General features: G+C 43.6%; 1 protein-coding gene across 6 annotated transcripts in view; it reads right to left on the bottom strand.

Moving 5' to 3' along the window:
• PIP5K1B (phosphatidylinositol-4-phosphate 5-kinase type 1 beta) overlaps positions 1–20,429 on the bottom strand; it is a 257,847-nt gene that overhangs the window by 116,576 nt on the left and 120,842 nt on the right. For all 6 annotated transcript variants that reach the window (XM_033924953.1, XM_033924911.1, XM_033924930.1 and 3 more), the window contains one exon: positions 8,181–8,262. The gene's annotated coding sequence lies outside the window, so the exon portion shown is untranslated. The remainder of the gene's footprint in view (positions 1–8,180; positions 8,263–20,429) is intronic.

Below are 20,429 nucleotides of genomic sequence, written 5' to 3'. Positions count from 1 at the left end.
TGGGACCTTGTCCCGTGGTCTGACCACCTTCTAGGCTCTTTCTGCCTCCCCATCTTCATGTCTCATCTAGGTACTCCACCCCGGCCCACAAAATCTATCACCTACCGCAAAAAAATCACGAGCGAATTGTTCTGGACCCAATTTCTTAACCAACTTCCCCCTTCTCCTAAACACACAGACCCAGAGTCCAACTGGCATAATTGGGTTACCCTTTCCGGGACTACCTACCACGCTTTGGCCCCTTTATCTACAAAATCTATCTCCCACTCCCACAAAGCCCCCTGGTACCTTCCATATCACAGGGAACTAAAACAGAATTGTCGAGCCCTGGAACGGAAATGGAAAAAATCGAAATCCCCCTCAGACAAACAATCCTGGCGAGACAACATCAAGTGCTATAACACAATACTAAAAAAAGTAAGAAAGAATTTCTATGGAGATAAAATCACCAGATCAAAAAATCAAAATAGTACTCTGTTCTACATCTGGCGAAACTTAACCTCAAAAAACGACTCCACCTCTTCCCTCCTTCCGTAAACGACTTAGCCAAATTTTTCAATGAAAAGATTTCCACCATAAGGAGCTCTTTCCCCTCAGCAGTCTCTTACAATTCTCTTCCTCCCAATGACTCAAACCCTATCCCAGCGGATAGATCCTGGATGACATTTGAACCCATATCTGAACTCCAGATCTCTAAACTCTGCCTCAGACTGAAATCCTGCAAATGCATCTTAGATCCTTTCCCATCCCACCTTTATGAAAACATTCCTGCACAGGCCATCTCCTCCCTTACGAGACTCATTAACTCTGCTCTACTATCAGGCTTGTTCTCCACAAAAATGGGCCACATTGCCTTGTCACCTATTCTGAAAAAAGCCGATCTCGACCCCTCCCTACCATCAAACTACCGTCCCATAGCAAATATCCCTCTATTTACCAAACTTCTAGAAACCATAGTTGCTACCCAGCTCTCCTCCTATCTCGAGATTCTCCATTCTTCACCCCTAGCAACATGGCTTCAGACCCTGCTTTAGCACTGAATCCCTCCTAGTTTCCCTAATTTCAAAGGTACAACTACACTCACGTAACAAATTCGCTGTCCTACTACAATTCAATCTTTCCGCTGCTTTTGATGTCGTCCATCACGACATACTACTTTACCAACTTTCCGAGATTGGAATCGACTCCACCGTCCTAATGTGGTTCTCAAACTTCTTACGCTCCCGTTCCTACACCGTCAACACAAATGGCACCATGTCCACTCCTTGGACTAGATCTTGCGGTGTCCTTCAAGGATCACCCCTTTCCCCTATTCTCTTTAACATCTACATGTCCTCCCTGAAACTCTTTCAACTATCCCCCCTGGAAACAATCTACACTTATGCAGATGACATCCTTGTCCTCCTTGAGACTGACCAGAACCTCACCAACCTCCACGAAAACATTACAGCTTGCATAATGAGACTCCGTGCCTGGTCCCTCTCGGTACAGATGAAACTAAACGAATCTAAAACAAAACTACACTGGCTCGGCCCAAAATTCGAACACCTGCCCACACTTTTCACACTACCCACAGACGATACACTACAGCTCGAGTTCTCATGCAAGGTCCTTGGTATCACTATCGATTCCTCTCTCTCCCTCAATGACCACCTCAACTCCTTGGCAAAATCATGCTTTTTCAGCCTTCACATGCTGAGGAAAGCTAGATCCTACTTCAGCCAACAACACTTTGCCATCCTTGTCCAATCCATCATCCTCTCCAAACTAGATTACTGCAACGCCATCTACTTAAATCTATAAAAAAAAAGTATTCTAAGACTCCAGCTAATCCAGAATACTGCAGCCAAACTGATCTTCTCAAAACGCAAGTCTGACCATGCCTCCCCACTCCTTGCCAAACTTCATTGGCTCCCAATAATCTCCAGAATCCATTTTAAATGTTCCTGCCTGGCCTTCAAGATCATTCACGGAATCCTGCCTCCTCTTATCCCACTGTCTTTCAACTCCTCCAGTCCCGACTCCTCCAGAACTGCCCAAAGGCTTAAACTAGCCTTCCCCTCTCCACGCGGCATCCACTATTCAGGCAAACTGGGAAAATCCCTTCTCTTCAAAATCACAGGTATTTGGAACGACCTCACCATCCCGCTGCGGAACCTGAGCTCCCTTCAGTTATTCCGCACACAACTGAAAACCTGGCTTTTCAGCAAATTGTAGCTCTATCCTTCCCCCCTTTCTCTCCCCCCTTCTACACATAAGTTCATGTAATCCTTTTTCTTCTTCTCTACCCACTATTTTAAGTTCTTGTAAACCGTGTTGAGCTCCATTCTCATGGAGATGATGCGGTTTATAAACTTAAGGTTTAGATTAGATTAGATTAGAAAGGTAATGTTCCCTTGAATAGTATTATATTCAGGGGAGGGGCTGAGTTCTGGAGGGAACTAACCAGGGTTAGAAAAATCTGAGTTCAAAATAAAGAAATCTTTGTCTTTGGCTCCCCCCTCCCCAACCGCCAACATAAGAAAAGCCTTACTGGATCAGACCAAAGGTCCATCAAGCCCAGTAGCCCGTTGTCACGGTGGCCAATCCAGGTCACTAGTACCTGGCCAAAACCCAAGGAGTAGCAATATTCCATGCTACAGATCCAGGGCAAATAGTGGCTTCCCCCATGTCTTAATAACAGACTATGGACTTTTCCTACAGGAATTTGTCCAAACCTTTCTTAAAACCAGCTACGCTATCTGCTTTTACCACAACCTCTGGCAACACATTCCAAAGCTTAACTATTCTCTCAGTGAATAAATATTTCCTCTTTTTTGTTTTAAAAGTATGGGAAGGAGAAGCCCATCCAGCCCAAATACCCTAGCCAACTAGATATAGCAAAAAAAAAAAAAAAAAAAAAGGTTTCTAACTAATCTAGTCATAATATCTAATTAGGGGAACCTCGGAACACTTAGCGGAACCTCGGAACACTTAGCAGTAACTGGAGCCGCTTAAAAGAGAACCCATTATACCCACTCCAGGGCCAAGCAAGAAACCTTGGCATAGTTGTATATTTCCAGCAGGGCGCACAGAACCATCTGTACAGGATCCTGGAACAGTTCCAGAGGCTGAAGAAACGATTATGGCCCAGATTCACTACGGGCACGGATCGGATCCGATCCCTGAGGGATTCGATACGTGTCCGGGGTGGGGCTTATTCACGAATCGCTCTCATGCAAATGAGGGTGATCGGAATCACGCCCCCAACCGACTGCCAAGATCGCTCTGTAACGATCCCGATGCATGCGCAGACCATCTGTAGATGGTCTGTGCATGCTTAAAGAGCAGCAACCTTTTTTTTTATTTTTATTTTTTAACTTTGCCCAGCAAGCCTGTGGTTTTAACCTGCTTTAAACCTGCAGAAGCAGGGCGGCGCTTGGGGCAGAGCAGAAGCAGGGCAGGGGCAGAAGCAGGGCAGCGCTTGGGGCAGAGAGCAGGAGAGTCGGGGGCAGAGAGTGTAGGAGAGTCGGGGCAGAAGCAGGGCAGATCATGGGGAAGAGAGCAGGAGAGTCAGGGGCAGAACAGGGTGGCAGAGAGTCAGGGCAGAGAGAAGGAGATTTGGGGCAGAGCTGGGCGGCAGGAGAATCGCGGCAGAGAGTCGGAGCAGAGAGCAGGAGATTTGGGACAGAGCAGGGCAACAGGAATCGGGTCGGAGGGAAATCAGGTCGCAAAGGGGTCGCCAAGTGGTCGGAACTTGATTGGTGGGCTTAGGTCTACTGTAGGACATCCTGTATCCAATCAGGCTCAAGTTACCTACAGCAGAAGTTCCCCACCAGCCAGTTGGGTTTTTGGGATAACCCTAATGAATATGCATGAGAGAGATTTGAATATAATGGAGGTGACAGGCATGCAAATCTGTTTCATGCATATTCATTAGGGCTAGCTTGAAAACCTGACTGGCTGGTGGTCCTCCAGGATAGGGTTGGGAACCTACAGCACTACTTAGCAAATACTGCAAATGATCGTCTTCCTTGAAACTACATTATTCACTACACCCATAAGAAGAAAGGTTCAGAAGTAGATAGAGAGGTTGTAATATTGTTTGCATGCTGCCTCTGCTGCTATTATTGCCCCTGTTAATTGCCTAAAAAGACTTTAAGGAAAAATATTGGTTCAGAATACCAATCTTGGAGTGGTCTGTCTCACCGACTGAAAGGGAGTATGCAGTGTGTGTGGTGGAAACTGTCCACGGCCTCTTGATTTCTGCTGGTCCTAGTCCCAAACCAATAAATTCTTTATGTGAGCAGACCCCCTTGCAGTACAGACCCTCTTGCAGTATACCAAGGGCCCTCCTTTACACATGTCTAAATAATATATGCATGGAAGTGCTGGTATTGACAAGTATAAAGCACAAATAGGGCTTCTCAGAGTTTATAATGTGGCTCAAACAACCCCCAAATGTAATGACCTAAGTAGACTTTACAGAAGGCAATTACTGTGTTATGATGACACCTGGAGCAGGATGTTACTTAACTGCTTTTCTGTGTTTTATTTTTTCAAAGCGGTTAGATTTGACAAAAAGATTACTGTTTATGTCCAGATTGTTCTTACTGTATACCACCCTTGGGTGAATTTCTTAAGATAATAAATCCATCCCAATACATATCTACGTACATAAAAATACAATACAACTTCTTATATCCAGCAATTGTCAACAGGAAACCATTGCGACTTACAGCAAGATGAGTTACATTTGTGATATAGTGTTAGAGATAAGCGAGTTTAACATTGCCAGGTTATTTTAAGGTGGCAATCTATGGGATGAAGGGGACTGTGAAGAGTTGAGTCTACTGGGGGAAGAGATATGTATTTAATCTTTTCCTGAAAAGGCAGTGTGGGGAGTTGTTGCAGATAGGCAGGTAGACTATTCCAGGAATGTGGTCCTAGGGACTTGAAGGTGGAGTTAAATATCCTCTTCCGACATGCTGTTTCCATCCTCTCAAGGAGTACCTTAAAACGCTGCATGGTCTTTGAATTAAGGAAGGTATGTGAGACCAGAATGCTGGCCACTAGTCTGCTGGAGTTTACTTCAAAGATGGCTTATACCGGTGTTTCTCAACTCAGTCCTGGAGTACCCCAGTCAGGTTTTCAGGATATTCACAATGAATATGCATAAAAATTGATTTGATTACACTGCCTCCATTATATGCTAATTTCTTTCATGCATATTCATTGTGGATATCTTGAAAGCCTGACTGGCAAAGGGGTACTCCAGGACTGAGTTGAAAAACACTGGCTTATACTATAGCATGTATCCCCATGGGCTTGAAGGAGGATTTAGATTTTCAAGGAGAAGGAAGAGTTTCAGTGATGAAATGAAAATCAGGGTGAAAAGGAAGTCTTTAAAGCTTTTGCTTGCTGCTATCCGCCAACCTGCAGTCCTCAGGTGCCTAGCACTGGTACTTTACACATATATCATTAAACAGAGCTCTTAGGACTTTCCTGCTTTCATCCAACCTGCTCTCTGTAAAGGAACCCCAATTTTACAGAATGCCATCCCTTAAAAAACAAAAATTACATTACATTACATTAGAGATTTCTATTCCGCCACTACCTTGCGGTTCAAGGCGGATTACAAAAGAGATAAAAAACGGAGGGTTACAATGGAAGAACATTTGTCCTTTCTAGAGAGGTAAAGAGTAGGTTATGTAGTTTCTGTGTGGCGGGAAGAGGGATGGGGGAAGGACGGTAAATTTGAAGTTAGGGCTGTTTCAGGTATTTTTTGAAGAATGTAGTTTTTATTTCTTTTTCTGAAGTTATGGCTGTTTCAGGAATTTCTTGAAGAAATACATTTCCCCCTGGCTCTGGAGAAAAAGATATTGACATCTCAAATAAATGCTAGTGACTAACATTGATTCACATCATTGACTTTCGCCTCCTGTCATCCAGTGGTGCAATTCTTAACCTTCAAAACTGAAAGTTGGAGAATGTGGTAAAGGGAGTAAGCTTAGCAGGGTTTTAAAAAGTTTTCAGTAAATTCCTAATACAAAAGTCCATAAGCCATTATTAAGATAGCTTGGGGAAATTCACTGCTTATTACTAGGATAAGCAGCATAAAATCTGGTTTCCTCCTTGGGATCTTGCAAGGTACTTGTGACTTGGGTTAGCCACTGTTAGAAACAATATACAGGTGTAGTGCCCCCTTCAGGGCGGCCCTGGGTCCAGGGCCCGACCTAGCTGGAGACCCCTGAAGGCAGTCTATTGATCCCTCACTCAGTTGGTATTTGGTGCCTCCACCTAGGGAAAATAAGTGTTAGTGGGTGGGTTCACCCTCTTCTCCTCCCAGGAAAAAACAAAAAAGTCTGTGAACAAGGTTGGCTAGTAAATTATGGATACTTTTATTCACACTATCTACCCAGGCCTTGTCATGAACAACTTTCAGTAGTTTTATATATATATTAAACAGTCCGTGGAAGCTATCATGGATAGGTGATGGCTGACATCCCCAGGTCCATGGGCCTAGTCTTGCAGTAGCCTCCTGGGGCCCTTTCAAAAGTCTATTGATGGGTCTCCAGGGGGGTCTTCTCCCCTGTTGGGCTGCTAGTGCCAACCTGTGCCCTGGTAGCCTGGTGCCTCCACTGGGCTGCTGATGCCAATCATTACCACAGCAGCCTGGTGCCTCTGTGGGCTGCTAGTGTCACTCCATACCCCGGTAGCTTGCCATTTCCATTGGGCTGCTAGTGCTGATCTACACCCAGTGCTCCCAGCCCAACTCTTCAAGAGCGCCCCTAGTGATCTATCGCTGCCAGTACACAGCATACCAGCTCTGAAATGAGCTCTGTGTCAGCCGGTAACAGAGCTTCCCATCTAGAGAGTCATCTCGCAACTGAGCAAAATGCACAATTAAGACTCTAAACAGTGCAAGCTCATTAACTCTAGCTCTCTTGCTGCTTTGAGCAATCTAGCCAGGTTGGTTCATCTTGCCCAACTAATTCTCCTCTCCTTTAGACTCAGGGTGAGTGGATTTCTACCTCCCCTATTGTTGCTTCAGCTGTTTTTAGTTTATATCCTCCCACTCATCTAAACCCCACAAGCTTTATTTCCACCCCCCTCATAGCAATGAAAATGGCAGGAAGAATGCCTACTCCCTCTTGCCAATGGAGGCTCCCTGTGCCAGCCCCCACCCCATGAACCATCCTCTGAAAACCTCCCACCCCCATGCTTTTGTGAGAAGCTGAGAGTAGGAGGAATGCTCAGTTCCTCCTGCTCCAAGGCCCGCCAGTCCAAAATGGGGGCCTTCCCCTCCCTGGTGTATCATGTGATGCATGGGGAGGGGCCTAAGGCCCTGATTAGCTCAGACACCTAAGGTCCCTCCCCAGGATACAGAGGGAGGGGCCTTAGAAGTCTGAGCCTATCAGGGCCTTAGGCCCCTTCCTGTGTATCACATGATGCACCAGTGAAGGGAAATCCCACAGTTTTGAACTGGTGGGCCTCGGAGCAGGAAGGACTGAGCATTCCTCCCACTCTCAACTTCTCACAAAGGCATGGGGGTGGGAGGTTTTCAGAGAATGGTTCGCGGGGGGGGGGGCCTGGCACAGGGGGGCCTTCATTGGCAAGAGTGAGTGGGCATTCTACCTACCATTTTCACTGCTACACGGGGGGGAGGAGTTTGCCTGACAGGAAGGCATGGACATCCCTCCTGCCAAATTTTTGCTGCGGGGTAGGGGCCCCGTTGCCAATTCATTGGGGGGAAGGTCAGCATGGCTTTTTTAAAAAAAAACAAAAAACAAATATTGTGCGTATGCTTCCCCAAACTGGCTCTCGCATCTGTCATTCACTCTCAGAGCGACTGATCAGACAGGGATTATCATGAAACTCCATGCAAATAATTTGCATGGAGGTTTGCTGGTGCATCAATCGCTATTCCTGAATTAGCCAAAACATTGGCCAACAGCGATTCACATGGTCTTAATGACTGTTTTGTGCATCTAACCCAAAAACTCTTGTATAGCATCCATTGACAAGATTTAACAGAAGTGGGATGGGCTTGAAGTCAAGGATAAAAGAAGCTGAACTAAATAGCAGAGAACAAAGTACAAGATTCACACACAGAGGTATACTTTACTTCAAAATAATTCCACTGTTTTCAAGACATATATAAATTTGCTCACAACCTAACAAAATCCAGATTTTGATACCTTTGTTATCCGGGTCACAAATCATTGGGAGCTGGTACTGGCAATAAATTCACTCATCGATGCGACCAGTTTCTCCTTGGCCCTGTTTAAAGAAAAGAAACATTAGTATGTTTAAAACCAGACAAAAAAAGCATTCCTCCAAGAACACTGAGCACTGCCAGCTGTCCATTAACAGAGGCAGCACCGGCTGCTAACATTTCAGCAAATATGAATATCAAGCTGTATGGATTTGTTAAATAACCCGATTACTACTCTGTTGTTTTCACAAGCCGGCTTTCGTTCCATTTAATTGGGTTATTTCCAGTCATTGTGTTCTGACCTTTCTCTCCCTTTCAGTTAACATTGGTTTCAAAGATCATCAGGTAATGTGTAGCAATATCTCAACAAGTATTAACATGCGCTCGTAGATGTCACTAACATGCTCCTTGGAGTGTGAAGGAGAAATCAACCAGTACAACTACAGAAGGGAGTTCTGGCTCTGCCAAAATATAACCAGGTGGGCCTCAAAGTCGGCCCTTTTCCATGTACTCTTTGAACACGAGATGAAGAATGCATCGAAGGGGGACCACATGCATCCATCTGCTCATCTGATACATATGGATCCATGCAGTAAATGTGAAGCCACAGAGATTCCAAGTCTCATTCGTTAGGAGTCACTGTAATTTTGCATTTGTATTTAGGTAGGTTTTATTAAGCATCTTTATGAAGAGTTTCACCCAAGGTTGTGTATAATAAGTATGGCTCGACATTGTTGTTAGATGTTGTATTTGGCTGTGCTTTTGACCCATAAGCAGTTTTGAACATAATAAGTATGGCTCCATATAAACAACTTACATTCCATTAACAGCAAAGAAACACAGAAACATAATGGCAGATAAAGGCCAAATGGGCCTTTCAGTTTGCCCATCCGTAACATCCACTATCTCTTCTTCTCACTAAGAGATCCCATGTGCCTGTCCCACACTTTCTTGAATTCAGACACAGTGTCTATCTTCACCACTTCTTCCAGGAGACTGTTTCACGCATCTACCACCCTTTCTGTAAAGAAGTATTTCCTTAGATTACTCCTGAGCCTATCACCTCTTAACTTCATCCTATGCCCTCTCATTCCAGAGCTTCCTTTCAAAAGAAAGAGACTCCACTCATGTGCATTTACACTATGTAGGTATTTAAATGTCTCTATCATATCTACTCTCTCCCGCCTTTCCTCCAAAGTATACAGATTGAGTGAGGTCTTTAAGACTGTCCCCATAGGCCTTATAATGAAGACCTTCAACCATTTTAATAGTCTTCCTCTGGACCAGCTCCATCCTTTTTTATATCTTTTTGAAGGTGTGGTCTCCAGAATTCTACACAATATTCTAAATGAGGTCTCACCAGAGTCTTATACAGGGGCATCAATACCTCCTTTTCCCTGCTCGCCATTTCTCTCCCTATATACCCAAGCATCCTTCTAGCTTTTGCTGTTGCCTTTTCAACATGTTTGGCCACGGTAAGATCACCACATACTATCACACCCAAGTCCTGCTCCTCTGTCATGCAAAAAAGTTCTTCTTAGCTGCCAAATTTCAGACAATAGTAAAATGATCAAAAGCTGGTATAAAACACAATTAGAACAATTAAATAAACTTAAAAATAAGCAAATCAAATCCTAGTAACAGCAATAATATAATACAGTATCGGTCCTGTACCCATTAAAAAAAAGCACAGTAGAACATTCATCTAACAGAATATATATCAGCAGAATACATATGACACACTATAATGGGTAGAATGGTGGAATATGCTGTTAAAACAGATTGGCACACTCAGTTGAAGGTTCTGTTCTCTCACTGTAAAACTCTCTAAGCTCCTTTTCTCATTCATTAGTACCTCAATACCTCTTCATTGATTCTGATCACATAAGAACATAAGAATAGCCTTACTGGGTCAGACCAATGGTCCATCAAGACCAGTAGCCCGTTCTCACATTGGCCAATCCAGATCACTAGTACCTGGCCAAAACCCAAGGAGTAGCAATATTCCATGCTACCGATCCAGGGCAAGAAGTGGCTTCCCCCCATGTCTTTCTCAATAGCAGACTATGGACTTTTCCTCCAGGAACTTGTCCAAACCTTTCTGAAAACCAGCTACGCTATCCGCTCTTAGCACAACCTCTGGCAATGCGTTCCAGAGCTTAACTATTCTTTGAGTGAAAAAAAAAAATGTCCTCCTATTGGCTTTAAAATGATTTCCCTGTAACTTCATCTTTGTAATTTTTGACGGAGTAAAAAAATCAATCTACGGTCTAACCCCTAAATACATCACTGACCTATTCTCCTTCTCAGCCAACAAACACAAGAGAAGCTCCTACTCGCACTTCGTTTCTCCCCCGGTTAGAGGATGCAAACTAAAAAAACACCATGAGCATCTTCTCTCACATCAGGCTGCCCTATGGGGTAAAGACCTAGAACAACTCCTATTGCCCACCACTTATGAGATATTCAGGAAGCGCCTCAAAACCCACCTATTCCCGAAACACCTAGACAACTGACCCACTTCCCTCTTTCCCCTCTCTTGCCCTTTCTCCCAATTGTTCCCCACATCCCTTAAGTTAATTCAACTTGTACGTCAACTCAACTTGTACCCCAATAATCTTTTGTAAACCGCATAGAACTTAACGGTATTGCGGTATATAAACTGTTATTATTATTATTATTATTATTACCCATTCTACTCCACTCAGGATTTTGTAGACTTCAATCATATCTCCCCTCAGCCGTCTCTTTTCCGAGCTGAAGAGCCCTAACTGTTTTAGTTCTTCCTCATATGAGAGGATTTCCATTCCCTTTATCATCTTGGTCGCTCTTCTTTGAACCTTTTCTAGTGCCACTATATCTTTCTTGAGATAAGGAGACCAGAATTGAATGCAATACTCCAGATGAGGTCACACCAGGGAGCGATACAGCAGCATGATAACATTCTTAGTCTTGTTAGCCATCCCTTTTTTAATCATTCCTAGCATCCTGTTTGATTTTTTGGTCGCCGCTGCACATTGGGCGGAAAGTTTCATCGTATTGTCTACGATGATACTCAGATCTTTTTCTTGGGCGTTTATCCCCAAGGTGGACCCCAGCATCCGGTAACTGTGATTCAGGTTCTTCTTCCCAATGTACATCACATTGCATTTGTCCGCATTAAATTTCATCCGCCATTTGGACGCCCAGTCTTCCAATTTCTCAAAGACCGCCTGCAATTTTTCACAATCCGCATGCGTTTTAACAACTTTGAATAGTTTAGTGTCATCTGCAAATTTAATCACCTCACTCGTCGTTCCAATTTCCAGATCATTTATAAATAAGTTAAATAGCACCGGTCCTGGTACCCCTGCGGCACCCCACTATGTATCCAGCTCCTTAATTGTAACTTGTATCCAGCTCCTTAATTGTAACTTTTTCCTGGAAATGTCCAGTTCTCTTAATTGTAACTTTTGTTCCTGGAAATGTCCAGCTATCTTCTGATGTAATCCGCTTAGAACTGCAAGGTACAGGCGGAATAGAAGTCAGTAATGTAATGTATTTACTCTCCTCCATTGAGAAAAATAACCATTTAACCCTACCCTCTGTTTTCTGATAACCAAGTATGGATACTGCTGGAAATCATGCTCAGAGGAGTGGCCTAGTAGTTAAAACTGCTGCCTCCGTACTCTGAAGTTGCAGGTTTGACCTGTGACCCTGGGCAAGTCACTTAATCTTCCATTCCCCCAGGCACCATACGTAGGTTATGAGCTTGTCGGACAGATAGGGAAAATACTTAGATTACCTGAATGTAAAAACTGCCTTGATGATATTGTAAAGGCCAGTAAAAGTGCCTGAATAAATATAAATATAATCTGGTTTTCCTCAGTACCTCTCGAGACTGAAAGACCAAAATTGAAATGGGCTCCATTGGCCGCACTGAAGCTCCCAGACTGCACTGAGGTGGGGCTCTCTGCTTGCTAGGTGCTTATCTAACCTATTATGGAACTGTAGTTTAAAACAACAAACTCACAACTTTCTTTTCCAAACCACAAAACAGGCTGAAAATAAGACACAACCATAAAGCTTAACAGATTTGCTCCTTTAGAAGCTTGAAAGAGTGGGATAGATCATTTCATCTTCCTTTTAACCACATACCTTTGTATACTAAGACCTGCACGAACAGTATCAGAAGGAAATAAATTGAGACTTCAACAAGAAACTGTCTCATTCTATTACAGCTGATCAGAATTGCACTAAGGGGCTCATTTAAAAAAAAAAAACAAAAAAAAAAAACCCATCTAAAAAGTGGCATAAAGGGGCAGAAGGACTTTTTCTTAACAAACCCTTCCAATTTATTATTTTCAAAACCTATATTCTAGATGGATATCTATGCTGTTGATCAGTAGTTATCTAAATCTCAAGGGGGAGTGTTTGAGGCATGGTGTGGGCGGGATTAGAGCAGGATTATGACTTGAATGTCCTTCTGCCATAAGCAAACATTTAATACATCCGGGGCACAATTTGGACATTTGGGGCTAGACCTGTTTTAATCTATATATATATAAAATCGGAGGTATGTATGTGTGTATGTATGTATGTATGTGTGTGTGTATGTGCCGTGATCACGCAAAAACGGCTTGACCGATTTGAACGAAACTTGGTATGCAGATCCCTCACTACCTGGGATGATATGTTCTGGGGGTCTCGCGGCCCACCTGCACATGTGGGCGGAGCTACAAACATAAATTCAGATTTCACCCATTCATTTCAATGGAAAAAATGTAAAAAGCTGCCATTCTCACAGTAATTCAAAAACGGCTTGACCGATTTGAACGAAACTTGGTATGCAGATCCCTCACTACCAGGGGTGATATGTTCTGGGGGTCTCGCGGCCCACCTGCACACGTGGGCGGAGCTACAAACAGAAAATCAGATTTCACCCATTCATGTCAATGGAAAAAATGTAAAAAGCTGCCATTCTCACAGTAATTCAAAACCGGCTTGACCGATTTGAACGAAACTTGGTATGCAGATCCCTCACTACCTGGGGTGATATGTTCTGGGGTCTCGCGGCCCACCTGCACACGTGGGAGGAGCTACAAACAGAAATTCAGATTTCACCCATTCATGTCAATGGAAAAAATGTAAAAAGCTGCCATTCTCACTGTAATTCAAAAACGGCTTGACCGATTTGAACGAAACTTGGTATGCAGATCCCTCACTACCTGGGGTGATATGTTCTGGGGGTCTCGCGGCCCACCTGCACACATGGGCGGAGCTACAAACAGAAAATCAGATTTGACCCAATCATGTCAATGGAAAAAATGTAAAAAGCTGCCATTCTCACAGTAATTCAAAAACGGCTTGACCGATTTGAACGAAACTTGGTATGCAGATCCCTCACTACCTGGGGTGATATGTTCTGGGGTTCTCGCAGCCCACCTGCACACATGGGCGGAGCTACAAACAGAAAATCAGATTTCACCCATTCATGTCAATGGAAAATATGTAAAAAGCTGCCATTCTCACAGTAATTCAAAAACGGCTTGACCGATTTGAACGAAACTTGGTATGCAGATCCCTCACTACCTGGGGTGATATGTTCTGGGGGTCTCGCGGCCCACCTGCACACATGGGCGGAGCTACAAACAGAAAATCAGATTTCACCCATTCATGTCAATGGAAAAAAATGTAAAAAGCTGCCATTCTCACTGTAATTCAAAAACGGCTTGACCGATTTGAACAAAACTTGGTATGCAGATCCCTCACTACCTGGGGTGATATGTTCTGGGGGTCTCACGGCCCACCTGCACATGTGGGCGGAGCTACAAACAGAAAATCAGATTTCACCCATTCATGTCAATGGAAAATATGTAAAAAGCTGCCATTCTCACAGTAATTCAAAAACGGCTTGACCGATTTGAACGAAACTTGGTATGCAGATCCCTCACTACCTGGGGTGATATGTTCTGGGGGTCTCGCGGCCCACAACTCTATGTTGCTTGCTCAAGGGTGGGTTCACCCAAGAATTTATATGTTCTTGCTCCAGGAGGTGAAACTAAAATTGTTGTTTATAATCACGTTTTGCGTTAGTTGTATTGTATTCATTTTGTCAAATATTTCACATTATAATTTGAATATTGTACTTTTTATTAAGCTGTAAAAAAAATAATTTCATTCACCACTATAAAGTATCTTTATTTGAATCCATTTACAGTGTTATTGCTATAATTAAATACCCGTGCAACGCCGGGGCATCAGCTAGTAATGAATAAATGTCAAAAAGGTACGTTGTGATTATCATTTTTCTTCATTGTAGGCTTACTGAGGGTTAAGCCACACCACCATTCATCCCCTCAAGGGTCACCTGGAGAGTCCCAGTTTTCCAGGACTCTGACAAGGTGCTTTTCCAGTCCACAGGGCTTTTATCTCAGGGTGACAATATCTTAGGTCCACAGTGGTCCTTTTTTGGAGTCCTTCTTGTAGGTCTCTCCCCAGTGTTTAGGACCTCTTAGTCACTTCAGAGACCCTTTTTATTACTACTAACAGTACATGCAAATGAGTTTGTAAATTAGTTCCTTTAAGTATGCAAAAAACAGTCCAGCTCTTTATGAAGCAATTCTTTCAGTTCAGTATAGCTGGTACATGGGTAGTAGCTGTAATGCACTGAGGCGAGGCAAGAAAAACGAGTTGAATTGGAAGCTTAATGAGGAAAATAGCACAAATGGAAATTTGTCATCAATTGTTCTGTATGCTATGTAAACAGTAAAGCAAAAGTAACTTGTAAATTTTGTTAGTAGTTACTAAAATAAAATAACTAGTTACTTAATTTAGTCGATCATATCAAAAAGTAACTAGTTACATTGATAGTTACCTAAAAATGTAACTAATTACAGTAACCAGCATTACTACTGACAAACACAGCACCAATCTTAACCCCATCTCAAGGTATCAAGCACAGAAGCAAGAATTAGTTTGGGGTTACATTCCTGTCAAAATCCGTGGAGGGGCACAATCGAAAGGAACGTCTAAGTCCATTTTCGACTAAGTCACAAGTCATCCAAAGTAAAAAAAAACAGCCTAGGACACATTTTCAAAAAATACATCCAAATATTTTTTCGTTTTGAAAATTGTCCAAGTATACATTTTGCCGATCTGATCATCCAAGTCGCTAAATCGTCCATCTATATACCACATTTTCATCTAACTTTTCGTCCATGTCAAAAACGCCTGGAAAAAGCCCTGTTGGACGTGGGAGGGGTCTGCAAAATGATGGACTGAACACCCAGACATGGCACCTAAATAATGGGGTACCTTACAGGGCACTGCTGTGAGCTTCACAAATAGGGTGCCATGTCTTCATCTCACTACAGATCCCTTATAGGTCATGGTGAGCCCCCCAAACCACCTCCAGAATCCCCTAGACCCACTTATCTACCACCCCAATAGTCCTTATGGCTGCAGGAGCCACTTATATGCCAGTAAAAAAGGGTTTGGGGTGTGTATAGGGGAGTGCACATGTTTCAATAGCAATGTAGTTATTATAGGGGCTTATGGGCATGGGTCCTCCTCTCCATGGGTCCCTAATCCACCTCCAAGATGGCTTAAGACGCCTCTGTGCAGCATGACTAGGCTTTCCTATGCCAGGCTGCCAGGTGATGATGTTCTGGATGTACAATTTTCAAGTTATGATTAATATTTTTAGGGGGGTCAGTGATCACTGCGGTAGTGTGTGGGGGTCTGTATTATGTGTTTGCAGTGCTTATCTGGTCACTTTAGGTGTTTTTTTGTGTCTTAGACCATGTTTTAAATGGTCTAAGTCACAACGTCCAAGTTCCGTCAATCCTGTGCTGTATAACTTTCAGTTATACATGCAGTACGACTAAGTCTAAGCCTGCCCATGGCCCGCCCAAATCCCGCCCTCGACACTCCTCCTGACATGCCCCGTTTAGCTATGGTCGTTCAGTGGCACTATGAAGGCCTAGGTCGTTTATAAATACATCCAAAATCCGGTTTTATTATCGGCACTTGGACGTTTTTGACTGATGATCGTCCAAGTGCCGACTTAGGCCAGTTTTTGGATGTTTTTCTCTTTCGATTATGAGCCCCATACTGTTTTGGGTCCAATAGTACATATTTCACCAGATAATCGAACCACCCCGTATTTCTCAATAAGTTTTGCTAAAATAAGAAGATTGGAAATAGGCCAAAAATTCGAGTCTGACTTACCCTATACTCAACACTTTTACAAATGCGTTCTTTAACGACGCAGAGACAATAGCTGATGTCAGATGATTTAACCAGCCTCGCCAGACTCAGGTTTATTGTTTAAGAACTCTAAAACTGCCAGAAAAGGCAGGAGTCAAGCAGACACTCTCCTCTAAACAATGGAATCAGGCAAGCAACCACATCTTTTCCCTCCAACTGCCTGAAGGAGCTAAAAATAGGACCTCCCAACTCAATCAAACTAGAGTATCAGCCAAAGGCCCTGAAGAAAAAAGTTTTCCTTAGATCATTAACCTTATGTGGCAAAAGACTAGCATATTCTACAGCAGACAGAACCACTGCCAACACGTTCACATCCAATATGCTTTGAAGTAAGTTTTTCCACAACTCTGTATAGCTCTCGACTGATTCAATGAATCAGCACAAGAAGCAGCATACTTTTTCTGTTCATTCATACCTGGACAGTGATAATGTTATTGCAGCAGACAGCACAGTGCAGTTAATGCCACCTCAGCAGGTGTTCATTAAATGTATCACATCACTTGCCTTGCAGCCACTGAACGTTATTATTTCATGTTGAGATTGGAGCATTGTTTGTGATTTTTTTCATCATCCATATTTGTGTTTCTCACTATTGAGCGTCCACTGTCCGAGACCCCTGAGGAAGGCATCTTTAGCCGAAACGTGAACCATGTTGGTTCCGCACCGATGCTCTTTCATGTGGATGAATTTAAATTTTATAAGTGTTCAATTAAAAAACTATGTCAAAACATCCATTCCACAGCATTCTCTGTCTTTTGGAACTCTCCTCTTTACTGTGGAATACCTGAGCTTTTGTTGTGTGATGTAAGTTTATGAACCAACTTTTCAGAATTATCCCTATATTGTGGATGTGAAGATGCTAAAAGGTGCAGGCACTTGAACTTAGGTGGAGACTCTGGGATTTGATGGGAGAGCAGAAGAAAATGAAGACTAGCTCAATGTGTGAGGGTTATGAGAAGCTGCCACTGCACTGGATTCTAACTATGCACTTTTTGTGGTGATTTTCATTTTGACAGCACAGTCTCATTCCCTGAAGAAGCCATCGGTGAAACAGAGGTTCTCCGTTGGGACTCAGTGCCCAATGCTCAAAGCAAACTGGGCTTGCAACGTTTCATTTATTATTTATTTAAAAAGTTTTTATACTGCCTAAAAACCTAATAATAATAATTTTAAAAAAAAACTTCTAAAAAGTGGCCTAAATCAGTACTTGGACGATCAAAAAGCCAGATCATCCAAGTACCGATAATCAAAGCTGATTTTAGACATATCTAAAAACAACTTAGGCCTTTCTCCTGCCTCTAAATGCCTAGAGCGAAAAAAAGTGCTTTTAGAGGAGGGAAAAGGGCGGGAGGTAGGCCGACCTAGACTTAGTCGTACAGCAGGTATAACCAAAACTTTTAACAGGTTGTCTAGTTGGCACTTATACGTTTTGACTTAGACCAAGTCAAAACAGGTATAAGTGCCAAAAAGGGGCCACTGAGCTGATCGTGGCTCCCGTGATCAGCTCAGCGGCCCAGGCAACCTGCCCCCCCCCCCCAACCACAAAGATCGTGACAGGAGAGATGCCTCATCTCCCTTGCTGTGATCCTCCCCCCAAAGTGCCGCGGTTCAGGGGGTGGGGGGATTGCCATCGTGGCAGGAGAGATAGCCAATCTCTCCTGCCAAGACGTGACCCCTCACCCCTCAATCCGCTATGGGCAGGAGGGAGCCCAACCCCTCCTGGCCCAGCAACCCCACTCCCCGGATCTGATACAGGGAGGAGGGAGCCAAACCCTTCCTGCCCCAGCGACCCCCCGCCCACTCCCCGATCCGATATGGGCAGAAGGGAGCCCAATCCCTCCAGCCCCGGCGACCCCCCCCCACCCCCCCCGATCTGATAAAGCCGGAAGGGATCACAGGCACTCCTGTCCATGACTCACTCACCCCCCACAACCACCCCCCCAAACCTCCGATCAGCCCCCCCAAACTGTGACCCCGCAACACCTCACCCCCAACACCACCTTACCTAAAATCAGTTGGACAGACGGACGGGTCCCAAGCCAGTCCACCTGGCAGGCCCGCCATCCGCCGAATGGCAGGCCTTAGGAGCCACAGGAGGGGGCCTAAGGCAACTGGGCCAATTCCAGTGGCGGTCGTGGGGGGGGGGCGTCGTGGGCAGGAGGGGTTGGGCTCCATCCTGCCCATATTGGATCGGTGGGGAGGGGGGGCATCTCTCCTGCAGCAATCGCGATCACCCCTCTACCCGAACTGCCATGAACCACGGCAGGAGAGATTGGGCATGGGGAGATGAGCCATCTCTCCTGCCACGATCGTTACTGGGGGGGGAGGGTGGATTCTGTAACCGGTGTTGTTTTTGACAGACACCGGTTACAGAATTCAGCTTTTAGGTGAAGGACTGGCCCTTCCTTTGCCTAAAAGGTCTGGTTTTGGATGTTTGGGGCTTAGGCTGTTTTGGGGTTGATAATGTGTTGTAAATGTAGATGTAGTGGTGGTATGGCCATTGAATCGGCTGAACATAGAGGTAGGCCATTCTCAAAAAAAACCCCTCATTTTGTACGGGTTTTTTTTTGAGAATGCATATTTTTCCTGCTTCTTCTTTCAGCGTTTAGGGCCTAGGCCAAAAGGGGACTTAGACTTTTTTTTAATCATGCCCCTCCACGCATTTACATGATAACATGCACAATAAATAAAAACAGGACTTATATATAACATCAAAAAATCACATCTACTCCAAATCTGCCTACTATAAGATCATCAATGATCAAATAAATCCTTAATATTTTTAACTACTTTTACCTATGCAGTACTCAAACGTTGGAACTCTTGAAGAATGGTCTGAAATTTGGCAGCTAAGATTTAATGCTAAGAAATGCAAAAACCCAAGGAAACAATGCAATTTAGGGGTGAAGAACTTTTGTGCATGAAAGAGGAGCGGGATTTGAGTGTGATAGTATGTGATGATCTTACGGTGGCCAAACAGGTTGAAAAGGTGACAGCAAAAGCTAGAAGTATGCTAGGGTGCATAGGGAAAGGTATGGCTGGTAGGAAAGAGGAGGTATTGATGCCCCTGTATAAGACTGTGGTGAGACCTCATTTAGAATATTGTGTACAATTCTGGAGGCCGCACCTTCAAATGATATAAACAGGATGGAGTTGCAACTAAAATATTCTATGTCATAAGGCGTACGGGTCAGACTTAAAGATCTCAAAATGTAATGGGATAATATTTTTCCTTTGGTTTGTGATTATTTCTCTTACTCAAATTTCTTTTCTGTATTCACACGATTGTTAGTGAATTGTAATAATTAAAATGCATAAATTAAAAAAAAAATTTTAAAGAAGAAGATCTCAATACTTTGGAAGAAAGGCAGAAGAGAGGAGATATGATAAAGATGTTTAAATACCTATGTGTCATAAACAGGCTTGAGGCCAGTCTCTTTCAGCTAGAAGGAAGCTTCAGAATGAGAAGGCATAGGATGAAGTTAAGAGGTGACAGGCTTAGGAATAATTTAAGGAAATACTTTTTTACAGAAAGGGTTGTAGATGTGTGGGATAGTCTCCCGGTAGAGGTTGTGGAGACAAAGTGATCCTTTTACAAAGGTGCGTTAGGGCCTTAATGCGTGGAATAGCGTGCGGTAAATTGCCACGCGTGCTAGACCTTAACACCAGCATTGAGCTGGTGTTATTCTAGAAGCGTACCGCGCGGTAATTTTGTGCGTGCGCTAAAAATGCTAGCGCACCTTAGTAAAAGGAGCCCTAAGACTAAGTCTGAATTCAAGAAAGCATGGGACAGGCAAGTGGGATCTCCTAGGGAAATTTTTTCAGATATATTAGTGAAAGGAGGAAGATAAAAAATGGAATTGCTAGGCTAAAAGATGCTGGGAACAAATATGTGGAGAGTGATGAGGAGAAAGCAAATGTGCTAAACAAATACTTCTGTTCTGTGTTCACAGAAGAAAATCCTGGAGAAGGACCGAGATTG

The sequence above is a fragment of the Geotrypetes seraphini genome, chromosome 1, assembly GCF_902459505.1.
Source record: "Geotrypetes seraphini chromosome 1, aGeoSer1.1, whole genome shotgun sequence".
Classification (NCBI taxonomy): Eukaryota; Metazoa; Chordata; class Amphibia; order Gymnophiona; family Dermophiidae; genus Geotrypetes; species Geotrypetes seraphini.
This window is presented reverse-complemented; position numbering and strand designations above follow the sequence as displayed.